The sequence below is a fragment of the Callorhinus ursinus genome, unplaced genomic scaffold (genome assembly GCF_003265705.2).
Source record: "Callorhinus ursinus isolate GAN/ISIS: 27379988/994484 unplaced genomic scaffold, GSC_fseal_2.0 scaffold54, whole genome shotgun sequence".
NCBI classification, from domain to species: Eukaryota; Metazoa; Chordata; class Mammalia; order Carnivora; family Otariidae; genus Callorhinus; species Callorhinus ursinus.
In genome coordinates, this window is record NW_027397116.1 from 14,991,175 (window position 1) to 15,004,103 (window position 12,929).

Genomic DNA, 12,929 nt, shown 5'->3' on the forward strand with positions numbered 1-12,929 from the left:
CAAACAAATAAATAAATAAATATCAGTCAACAAATTCAAGTGTGTTGGTGCCTGGGTGGCTCAGTTGGTTAAGCGACTGCCTTCGGCTCAGGTCGTGATCCCGGGGTCCTGGGATCGAGTCCCACATCGGGCTCCTTGCTCAGCAGGGAGCCTGCTTCTCCCTTTCCCTCTGCCTGACACTCCCCCTGCTTGTGCTCTAAATAAAATCTTTAAAAACAAAACAAAACAAAAAACAAATTCAAGTGTGCAAAATCTTCATTTTTCTAAAGTAAACGTATTGTCTATACAAGTTTAGACTTAACTATGTAATAAGCCAATGAAACTTATTACCACAACATACTTTAGACCATGTGGTCCCAGAATTGTCTTGCTCTTTTCCACGGTATTAACCAAAAAATAAGACACATTTCTATCATCCTGTTAACCTCTTCCAGGATTGGCCCTGAGCAGACAGTTACAACCTCTCATCTCCCCAGAACAGAAGTTTCTTGCTGCTACTAGACTTTTCTTCTACAATAGAATCTTTATTTAATCTAGGGACAGAGGTAGCATTTCTATTGCCCTCAAAATCTATATTTTATATTCTGACTTAATGTTTGAACTTCAAAAGCCAATAATCATCTTTTTTGTTGTTGCTGTTTTTTCTCTCTGCATACTGTGTAACATTCTTCCTGGAAGCAAAGGAAACCACCAGTCTGACTTCTTGAATGTTTGAGATAGGTTGGGGTGGACAGAAAGGGTAAAGGAATTTCCAAGGAAATGGATGACTTGCCTGCTTTATCAATAAAGAAGAGATAAGTCTTGGAAGCCAACAGAAGTTGGCTTTAAACATGAATAGAGATATTAGCTTGAATCACAGAAAATTATTAATTTGCTGACATTTTTTACCTTATAAAAAGACAATTTAGGGGCACCTGGGTAGCTCAGTTGGTTAAGTGTCCAACTCTTGATTTTGGGTCAGGTCGTGATCTCAGGGTTATTGAGCCCACAGTGGGTGTGGGTCCTGCTTAAGATTCTCTCTCTCCCTCTGTCCCACACCCCACCCTTCCTCTCTTAAAAAAAAAAAAAAACAATTACATATGTTTCAACCTAATGTAAGTATATACATGTTATAATGAGTCAGTTCATGAGTTTAGCATATTATTTCTTTAACAGGGAAATCAAGCACCATTCTGAATCTATACTGTCTACATTAGTCTGTAGAGGAGGAATATAATTCTTTTCATAATGCCGTCCTAGGAGATGAGGGTCATGAACTCTCTATGAATTAAATCTATGAATTAAATAATGTAAAACCCATTTGGAAAGACTACAAACACCTAGACAGTGGTACAGTGCACTTTGTTGTATAAGAGTATGTACATTGGAGCCAGTGGGCTTAGGTTCTAATCCAAGATCCGCATTTGCTCGCTGAATGATCTTTTTGTACCTCAATTTTTTTTATCTATAAAGAAGTGATAATAATAGTACCCAACTCATAGGGTTTTTATGAGGATTAAATTGTCGACCTCAGAGAGCCGGGGCCTGGGGCGGCGAAGGAACTGAGAAAAAGAGACGACAGTATAGCGAGGCACAGGGGACCCCGAGCTAACAGCCCGTGGCGCCGAGGTTTATTTTCCATCCTCTTATATACCCTCTACAGCGATATAGATCTATAATGATTTACAGCAGGGGCGTAGTAAGGCACATCGCTCCATGTATACAGGATTAGTCAAGCACGTAAGAATCTGTAAGCCAGAATAAAGGAACAGAGGGGAGTGCCCAGTGTGCGGTTTACAGCTGGCTTCCTATCTACAAGACATCTTCTGCTGCGGACTTTAGAACTGACCACACACGTTCCAAGGGCATTTCACTCTGATCCTTTCGGGTTATTATTTTTAACCCTGCAACCTCGAGTCTTCTCAGAGACCTCGGAGTCTGACGAACATGCACCGGTGGTCGTTGTGGCGTTCTGTTTCCCACCTTAAATGAGTTAATGCTTCTAAGTACTTGTCAGAACAGTTCTTTAGTACATTCTGTGTTATGTGCATATTGTTTAGTATCATGATCAGATGTTATGGGTTGAATTGTGTCCCCCAAAGATTCATAAGTTAAATTCCTAACCCCCAGTACCTCCGAATATGATCTTGTTTGGAAATAGGATTGTTACAGATACAGTTCTGATAAAATATTGCTGCAGCAGGATAGGACAGAAAGGGTCAATTGTGGACACAGTGACAGTCATGCACTCAAAAAGAACATTTTGTGAGGATGAAGGCAGAGGTATCATACTGATTGCTTCTGTAAGTCAAAGACCGGCAGAGATTGCCAGCAAACCACCAGAAGCTGAGGGCAAAAGCATGGAACAGATTCTTCCTCACACCCTCAGAAGGAGCCAACTCTGCTGACAGCTTGATCTTGGATATCTAGCCTCTAGAACTGTAAGACAATATATTTCTGTTGTGTCAGCCACCCAGTCTGTGGTATTTTGTTGCAACAGCCCTGACAAACTAATATATTAGATAAAACATGCTTGTCTAGAAATGTGATCAAGAAGTCTGAAAATAAATCCACTTTCTCTTTTAAAAGACATACTCTTTCCTTAAACAGAGTACTGTTTGACAGAGAGTAGCCTGCCCAACTATTGACCACAGCAAGGCAGACCACTGGTCTTGAACTGCATGGACAGCATACTTGGAGAGTGTAATAGGACACTGGCAGCCTATGAATTCTGCTGAGCAGCCTTTCTGCACTCATACATATGGCCAGGATGGGTTTCACTGTGATGTGTGTTATGTGTTCTTCCAACTCCAAAAATACCGGAGCCAACATGTCCAATATTCCTTCCTTCATTCATTCATCCATTCATGGAGAAAGCATGTGAGCAGGGGGAGGGGCACAAGGAGAAGGAGAGAATCGTAAGCAGGCTCTACGCCCTGCACATAGCCCAATGCAAAGCTCCATCTCACAACCCTGAGATCATGACCTAAGCTGAAATCAAGAGTCAGATGCTTAACCGACTGAGCCACCCAGGCGCCCCATCCTGTCCAATATTTAAATTTAACATGAACTACAACCCAGGATTGACTTAAAATTATCGTAACATATATTTCTTTCCTCATTGAAAAACGAAGAAGTAAAAGGATTATTACATTATCCAATCAAACATTTTCATTCAAATGAATGAGACGTTTCTGGTGAGATGTCTTGATATCTAATTCATTTGTTTCATTTCTTCATCCCTCTACATGTAAGGCTCTTGCCCCTTTTTAGTTCTGTATCTGTGAGCCCCCTATATAGAATTTAACCCTTAACTTTATGATTCACCTCTGAAAAAGTACAATGTTAATCCCACCTTTCCAAGTTATTTGTCAGGTTTTTGAAAACAGGAAACATGCTTTACTTTATTCGAGAACAAGTTATTGTGAAATGTCCAGAAAAGACAAATCTATAGAGACAGGAATGAGACGACTGTCAGGGGCTGGGGTGAGACTGCAAATGGGCACAAGGGATCTTTTGGGAGTGATGGATATATTCTCAAGTTAGATTGTGGTGATGGTTGCACCGCTGTACATATTTATGAAAATCATTGAATTTTACAATCAAAATGAATGAATTTAATGGCGTGTAAGTTATTCCTCAACAAAGCTATTAAAAATAAGTTGTTGATCATTTTGAACAAAAATATTTCTCTACACTCGTATGTTCATAGCCAACAACATGTAGCTGTACACATGGGAGTCGAATGGAGGAGCTTAGGGTTGTAGAAAAAGCTGTTGCCATAGTGCAGCTAATTAACATCTTTAATATCCACCCCATTTTCCTTCTATTAGCAAAAGTATCTCTGGCCACCCTTGCCATGGGAACAGTCTTAGCATTTGCTTATGTGTGCTTCTTTGTTACATTTTACAATCTTCATCTAAGGAAAAGCTAGTTGATCCCAAAAGGAACAGACTGTCTAATATTTAGGCAGCACCCACTATATTTTACATTCAAGCTATCGTCATTTGAGAAAGATTATTTACCATGACAAATCTTAAATGGGAAATGAAACAACATTTAACTAGAAAAACATTTCTGTGCCAGAGTCGTATGTTCATCGCAAGAGGGAAAAACAAACTTCCCTTTCAAGTGGTTTTAATTATTCAGTCTTTGACGTGATTTCAGTATAATCCAACCCAAATGTTGCCTGATTCTTCTTTGCCAATTCTGATGAATAGTGCAACAACATACTCCACTGTTTAAAGAAGAATCCTTTCCCTTTCCAGACCTTGTGGATTCCATATTCAAAGCTTTCTGACTTCCCAAGAAAACTGAGTCACTGAACTGGAGCTTACGTTAACTGAGTTTCATACGTCTAAAAGCCCCTTTTAGATCCATTTTTAGAACAAACTTTCAAGAACCAGACCAACGAAACCAAAATCCCAGCCTCCCTATCTGCCAGCTACCCATATTGGACATCTTTACTCTTCCCCTAGAAAGACACAAAGTCCCACATTATTTTTTCAATGTTACCTTTCATAATAATTTAATTGCATTCTCCAGTCCATTGTTCTCTGACCCACTGATACTCTGTACTCATTTCTGTCAAGGAGTCCTGGTTGCTCTTAAAGTCAGAGACCATGTCTTTATTCATAGTGAAAGATCCAGCACATGAAACTGTTCAATCCCACCCATTTTTCAAGAGCCATCCCAGTGCTACTATCCTTTCCATAATATATTTCTATCACCAGCCAGATATAATTACCTACTTCTTTTAGATCATCTCTTTATTGTACCACTTTAAACACATGTATTATGTTCTCTTTTGTTATACAGTAATTTGATTACCCTTCTTATTCCCCATCGTACCACAAGCTTATGAATATAAAAGGTATGTTTACTAACTTGTGTCTTTCATTCTGCCTCCAACCCCCAATCTCACCCAGTGTCAGTCTCAGAATTAGAAAGTGCTCAATAAGAACAATTAAATCAAATAGTTTGGGTATGCCATCCTCACTTATAATTATAATACCCATGAATATCAATTCAAATGGCACAAACAAGGAACAAGCATGCTTTATCTAGTTTATTTGTCTAAGGAGCAAGAAATATTTGTGGGTTTTTTTTTTGGAAGATTTATTTATTTACTTTAGAGAGAGAGCATGCAAATGGAGGGGGGGGCAGAGGGAAAAGAGAGAGAGAACCTCAAGCTGACTCTGCACTGAGTACAGAGCCCGATGCGGGGCTCGATCCCATGACCCATGAGATCATGACCTGAGCCGAAATCAAGAATCAGATGATTAACTAACTATGCCCTGGAGCAAGAAATATTTGTATTCACTGAAAAGAATTTCTCTGTGAAAATGTTGAAGGGAATACATCCGTAGCAGTATCGCTTTGCCAGAGTATCTTACAAAGCTCCCCATGTCTCTTATTTTGCAAGTTTTCCTCAGCATTTTAGATGATTTTTATATCACTCTACCTTCTGATATAGAAAGCACGGTGGTAGTAGATAAGGCGTGTTCTTTGTAGTCATACAGACCCAGTTCCAAACTATATATAGTTCAGCGGTGCGACCTAAGCACATTGCTTACCCTGAATTTCAGATTACTTACCTATAATATGAAAACCAAAATAACAACCTCATGTGGTTATTGTGAGGATTATAGGCGTTTAAGGCACTCTTTACCATGCCTGGCATAATAAAGGTACTAAAAAATATTGAATTAAAGGTACCAATTAAACTAAACAAATATTTATTGAGTGCCTGCCGAGGGCCATGCATTAATTTGTTCTGATGACCCAATAATGAATAAGACTAGCATAGGTCCTCCTCTCCCAGAGCTCAGAGTCCAGAAGGAGACAGATGCTTGAACATGCAAATGTAGCACCTGTGACAAGCCCAGTAATGCAGAAGCAAGTACAGAGCGCTTTTAGGGCCCAAATGAGGGACACCTATGGAATCATAACAGACTTTATTTCACTCTTCTGACATCTTCAAACCTCAGTGGAAACTCAGTACCTACAAAGTATAGTCGTTATTAATAATAAAATCTATTTGCTAATCCAGTGCTGGGGCTCAGAGTAAGGTGCCAGGGACCATCAGAGAATCCGCATGCTTTTAGGGCATGCCACGTTCTAGGGTCCACAAGCACAGTCTCATGGGGAAATAGGAATCAAATCTACACACAAATATCCACCCTTTAGATTTATAGAAGAGCCTCAAGACAAAAGCATAGTCAATATACGTGTCTTCCATTTGCATATTTTCCTATCTTGGGAAATAACTTAAAACTCAATGTGAAGAGACAGGGACTCTGCAAAGCAGATGCCCTTGTTATGCTTCTAAAACCTTTCTTCATTTCCTGAAATAGCACGCTAATTTTAAAAGGCAAAATAATAAAAGACATACAGGGTGGTGAACGGAAAAGTTTCAAAGCTCACAAGACCAATTTCTCATTATAAGTGGTCCCTGGGGAGTGATGAGAAACTTGTCAAAGAGGAACCTGTTTGGCTATTTTACACTTCACTGTACTTATAGCAACGCTACCTGGCCAAGAATGTTCTGAGGAAGAAACAACATGAGTTTAGGTAAATGAAGTCTAATGGCTTCGCTGTTTAACACAAATGACAACTGGGACAGAGGGACCATAGTCTCTGCCTTTGAACAGGGTTCACAAAGGGCTGCAGGAGGGAGGGCATAGCCCCTCTACAACCCCACCCCCAGACTGGCATCTACTACCCTCTTCTTAACTCTGCCCAATCTTCTCTGCACCCAGCACAGGGGCAAAAGTGCAGGTTGTGACCTGTAGCCTAATTCTCGATGTCTTGACCAAGCACAGCCTAGAAAAGCCTTGTACTTCCCTTAGTCTCCTTTGATTTCAAATATTGCTCTTTCTTATAATCAAAATGCTTTCCTTGACTATGGCTTCCAGATAGTTGACAAATGCACACAAGTCACCATTATATTTCCATAAAGTGGCACGCTCAGAGCTCTTATTCACCCCCATTTCTCACATCTGGATTCTTTGTAGAAGTAAGTATGCTCCCCAGCTCGGAGATTGGATCATGAAGAATAACTTAAGGCTTCTATGTCATCAACTGGAAAAAACAGTGAAACAAAAGACTAAATACTGTAAGATAAACAGACATCCTTGTAATTAGTACTCTGGTTCTTGCTCAGCACTGAGGAACAGAATGGAAGATCTCCCACTAAATGCACTGGTTCGAGTCTCCTCCCAGACAAACAGCTGCTGAAAACTGCTGGAAGGTTGATGAAGTCCTAAAATCGATCTCATTAAGAGCCATGAGATACTGAGTCTTGATTTCCTCTTCTGATAAGTGAAGATAGTAAGATCTATCTCTTAAGGTTGTTAAAAGGATTGGGGGAAGTCCTGAGCTCACTATGCCCATTCCAAGACCTATATAAATCATACTTAGTAGTAGTAGTATCACACTGATTACTAAATACTCCATAATAACCTTGGAACATCTGTAAACACAGAATACAACAGAACTCCTCAGTTATACCGATAATGGGCCTGACTGCCTGCAAGACATATGTGGTATAAGGGAAAAGCCCTGAGACAGAAGCTACTAGATCTAGTCACTAGAGACTGCGCACTTAGCGGTGAGACCTGAGCCATTCATACCCCTTTCTCTTTCAAATTTGTCATTTGAAAATTCAAGGAGTCGACCTAAATTGTTTCTAATGCCTCTGAGAGCGCACAGACTATCATTTTAATGGATCCTCTAGATTAAGCAAGGCCCACCTACAATACCTGAGAGACCTAATGTCTTGGGTCTGACTCCATACTTTATGAGGAAATATATACAACTAGATAATATACTGGAGGTATTTGTGGGGAAGTGGGTGGCTATTACCTGTAAGATATCTCCCTAGAGCGCCTGGGTAATGCAGTTGGTTAAAGTGCCCTACTCCTGGTTTCAGCTCAGGTCTTGATCACAGAGTCTACTTACATTTCTCTCTCCCTCTGCCCCTCCCCACCCTCCACTCTCTTTCTCTTTCTTTCTTCCCACCCGCCTCTCAAGTAAATAAATAAATCTAAAAAAAAAAAAGCTATCTCCCTAGAGAACTGCTAATTAGAACAACTGAACTCCTAAACTTCTTCAAACCAGAACCACATCCTCCTAGGCAACTCTACTAGACCCCAAATTTATTTATTTCTGTTAAAGGAACCAGCTGTTGTGCCGATTGATAAAGAGCCTATCTCTTAGGAACTTGGAGCACTTGACAGATCCTATCACATTATAACTGTTAGTTGTTGGAGGGAAGCTAACATGAAAAGTCATCCTACTGATAAGTAATCTGAAACACGGAAAGTAAGTTTCTCTTGAGCACCAAGTTACATGTAACTCTCCAAATTCTGTGGACTCATAAGGCCTCCTAATTAGGGCAACTGCAGTTGCCAGGCCAACTGTGATGTCCCCTGTTATGGATCGCTTACTATCAGCCACTGCTGTGCTTCTCCCCCAGCCTGAGGCCTCAGCCCTGGCTCTGTGCGCCCGCCCCCCCCCATCCCACCTTACCACTCCTGCCTTTACTCCACCAGAAGCATCACCTCTCCATTCTCAGCAACTCCATGGTCAAATGCCCTGCTGATGCTTATCCAGTCATAATGTTAGGAGGATTATTTAAATGCCTTCCCTCTAAACCCCATTCTAGAGAATAGAATTTTCCATAGCCCAAATTGAAATTTACCCAAAATCTGCCTTTGGTATCTATCCCCTGGCCATCTCTGTGCCCTTATAGCAAGACCAGTGCAAAATGAAAATGAAAGACCCTTTGCCAAAAAAAAAAAAAAAAATTATGAACAGAGCATTTAAGCAAGCTCCAGGCCCCAGGTAAATGTAGGCCATGTCACATGTACATGGAGCTGCCCCTAACCCCGAGTGTCGCCTCTTGAGTTCTAAACATCTCTACGGATACATACTCTGGCACCTTCATCAGCCCTGAACTATTTCCTCTCTCCTCACAGCAACCTCAAGCAATTTTTTTCACCAATCCCTTGGCTCCACAGGTTTATGTGATGCACCACTGACATTTGCTGTTCTCCTTTCTCAACCCCTCAGGGAAATTGTCAGCTAATTACTTCACTAGATGAACAGTGTTATCTACAAAATCATCCTCACGCTCCCATGTCAAATATGGCTTCCAGAACCCGGCTGCATTTTTATTGACTTACAAAGGAAACCCAGTATGTGGACAGTGTGAATCTCAGTTATCTGTCAAGTAACCTTGTATATGGTCCACCTAGGATCAGGGCTTGACCCTGGAGAAAGTTTCCTCAGCAGAGTAATGGTGTCTTTTCTCCAGAAAGACAGAAAAAACATTTAATTTCTCATTATCTAAAGCCAGTAAAACATCTGTAGGCTAAGAGCAGCTCTGCCAATTAATTCGCAGAGGCCACAGCCCGAATCAATAAACTGTAGCCTAAAAATAAAGCCACACGGTCCCTTTGGAACGCAGCTTGACTTAAAACAGACCTAAGTGGAATATTCCTTAATTACCAGTGTTTCATAATACTTTTTTTGACCCTCTCTTCTCAGGCATGTTTGATTCTCCAGGGTATTTCTAGGCATTGCAATTTAGCAATTTAAATCTGTTTCCAATCTGCAGATAGGATCATTCAGCCTACCGAACAACCCCGGGTCTTAGCAGAAAGTAAAAATAAAATAATAAGAAATATATTAGTAAGTATATTATCGTTTGCATTATCAGATATAACCAGTGTTTTGAACTGCTAGAGTTATTTAGAAAAGCTTAGGTGTTTTTCATTTATCATCAAAATTCAAAGATATGTTGCTTTATGTTATGTTCCTGAAATACTGGGCATCAACTAAATTTCAGAAATTCAAACCAGAGGAATTCACTAAAGGAATCTTTATGTAATTCTTTTGTAAAATAAATTACTCTCCTCGGTATGAATAATCATTCCTCACTCTATATTTTTCTAATTTCTTATTTTATCCGATTTTATCATTTTCTGGTGGCAGGCAGCATATACTGTTTCTTTAGAGAATGATGTCCAAACTGCATCATTTGAAACAGATAAGTTAGATTTATTCAACTCAAAAGAAACCATGTAAATAACAATCAAGTGGCAAGACCAACTTCTCAATATGAAATCAATTAATTACAATGAACATAATGTAGCAATGGGGCAGAGTTGTGTAACTACAGCGACTGTGTTACATATCCTTCTGGTAAAGAAAGGAAAGTGGCATAGATACACAGACACACGTGCCGAAAAACTCTTAGCTGTTACATAATTTGAGATGAGACTGTAACATATATATAATTCTTCGGTTTCCAACCAATAGTAAATCAGAAAGGGAATCAGAGACCTCATAGTAAAAAGAGCACAAAACTTATGGGCCAGGGTTTTAGCCTCAGCTATATCACAACTAGCTGTGTGATTTGGGGGCAACGCATAAGAGATCAGAGTCTTTGTCAGTAAAATGGAAAAAAGAATTTAATAACATGAAATTTTTAAACTAGATTACCTCTAAAATTCCTTTAAATTTTAAATTTCTCTGATAGAACTTCTATTTTAAAATGGGGTTGGAGAAGCATGTCTCTGATATAAGCTTTTCAACTTCTTACAGAGACCACCAAGATTTACATAGAAAAATACTTCCCTTCTTGTAAAAGTCTCTTTCACAAAGCTGTTCAGCCAGGGTATTAAAAAACAACCAACTGATGTAAATTTCACACTTCTATTTATCTTCTGCCTACTCACTTAGAAAAGCAATAAGATGGGGGCACCTGGGTGGCTCAGTCAGTTAAGTGTCTGCCTTCGGCTCGGATCATGATCCTGGGGTCCTGGGGTAGAGCCCCAAGTCAGGCTCAGTGGGGAGTCTGCTTCTCCCTCTCCCTCTACCTCTCCCGCCTCCCCCACCACCTGTGTGCTCTCTCTCTCCCTCTGCTCTTTCTCTCAAATAAATAAAATGTTTTTTTTGTTTGCTTGTTTGTTTTAAAGAAAAGCAATAAGATGGAATAAATGCCCACCAACCTGGAAAAAAAAAACCCTCAAAATGCCATTTTCCCTAAATTGCTATATTTGAAATTTTTCAATAGACTTAAACAAATTTCATGGTTTTTTAAATATTACTTTCTGTTGTATTTGAAAATGTGTTTGGGGGGCCCCTGGGTGGCTCAAACAGTTAAGCGTCCGACTTTGGCTTTGGGTCATGATCTCAGGGTCCTGGGATCAAGCTCCATCAGGCTCCACACTCAGCAGGGAGTCTGCTTGTCCCTCTCCTTCGGCCCCACTCCCTCCTTGAGCTCTCTCTTTCTCTCAAATAAATAAATAAAATCTTCAAGAAAGGAAAAAGAAAATGCATTTGGGAAAAAAACAAATGTTTATAATTACTGCCCAGAAATGTTTCTTTTTCAAAATAAAGTCCTACTTCTGTGTCTCAGTCCCCCTTCTGCTTCCCATTCTATCCCTTTCCTTGGTTTCATCTATAAAAATCACTCGGTGGTGGGGGGTGGGAGGGGTGGGGTGGCTGGGTGATAGACATTGGGGAGGGTATGTGCTATGGTGAGCGCTGTGAATTGTGTAAGACTGATGAATCACAGACCTGTACCTCTGAAACAGATAATACAATATATGTTGAAAAAAAAAAAGAAGAAGAAGATAGCAGGAAGGGAAGAATGAAGCAGGGGAAATCGGAGGGGAGACGAACCATGAGAGACGATGGACTCTGAAGAGCAAACTGAGGGTTCTAGAGGGGAGGGGGGTGGGGGGATGGGTTAGCCTGGTGATGGGTATTAAAGAGGGCACATTCTGCGTGGAGCACTGGGTGTTATATGCAAACAATGAATCATGGAACACTACATCAAAAACTAATGATGTAATGTATGGTGATTAACATAACAATAAAAAATTATTTTAAAAAAATCACTCGGGTAATCGCTATTGGTCTGATGTCCTGCATTCAGGTTGCCTGACATGATTCTAGTCCCCCAAAATTATAACTTTCATCATGGCAATTACTTTCATTTTCCTTTATAATTTTCTTTGAGCCAGATTACTCTTCCTCTATGTAAAAATGTTTTAAAGATACATTTTCAATATCTGAAAAAAATTATTTGATGGGCTAGTTTTACAGTTGTTAAGACAGCCACCAGGTACTCAAAGCTGAAGGGAAATACACTTTTTTTTTATGTTGGGAAGCGTATGAAAGTGGATTTCTAAAGCTCTGGGATTGTGGTTTTTTTTTTTTTTTAATTCTTTGTTCTTCCTAAAATTTAACATGTTTTAACTAATCTTATTTGCATATCATGTCCTTCCAAAGGTTCTAAGGTATAGTTTTATTACGTTATTCTCAGATCCTAAAGACAAACATTTGCTTTGTTTTATTCTAGTTCCTTATTTGATAGAAACACAAGGACTCCATTGTTGAAATTTGCATGCTTCATAAAAATACGTATTTCAGCAAATTATACTTACAAAGCTTGGCATTTCCAGGTATGTCTCATTAACTACTACACTAATTGTGGGTTATAACAAGGTTACAGGAGAGACACAGGACTCTCTAAGGAAGATTTACAATGTGGGAAAACTTAAACAATATGCTCCTTCTTCCCAAACTCCACTCCACGATTTTTATATTTATGAAAATTGGTTAAAGGAACATTAAGGGTAGTTTTTATTTTGGATGAATCTTGTTAGAAAAGGGATATATTCATTAACTGTTTAAATATTTATTAAGCGGGGCGCCTGGGTGGCGCAGTCATTAAGCATCTGCCTTCCGCTCAGGTCATGATCCCACGGTCCTGGGATCGAGCCCCGCGTCGGGCTCCCTGCTCGGCGGGAAGCCTGCTTCTCCCTCTCCCACTCCCCCTGCTTGTGTTCCCTCTCTCGCTGTGTCTCTCTCTGTCAAATAAATAAATAAAATCTTTAAAAAATATTTATTGAGCATCTATTATACCAGTCTCA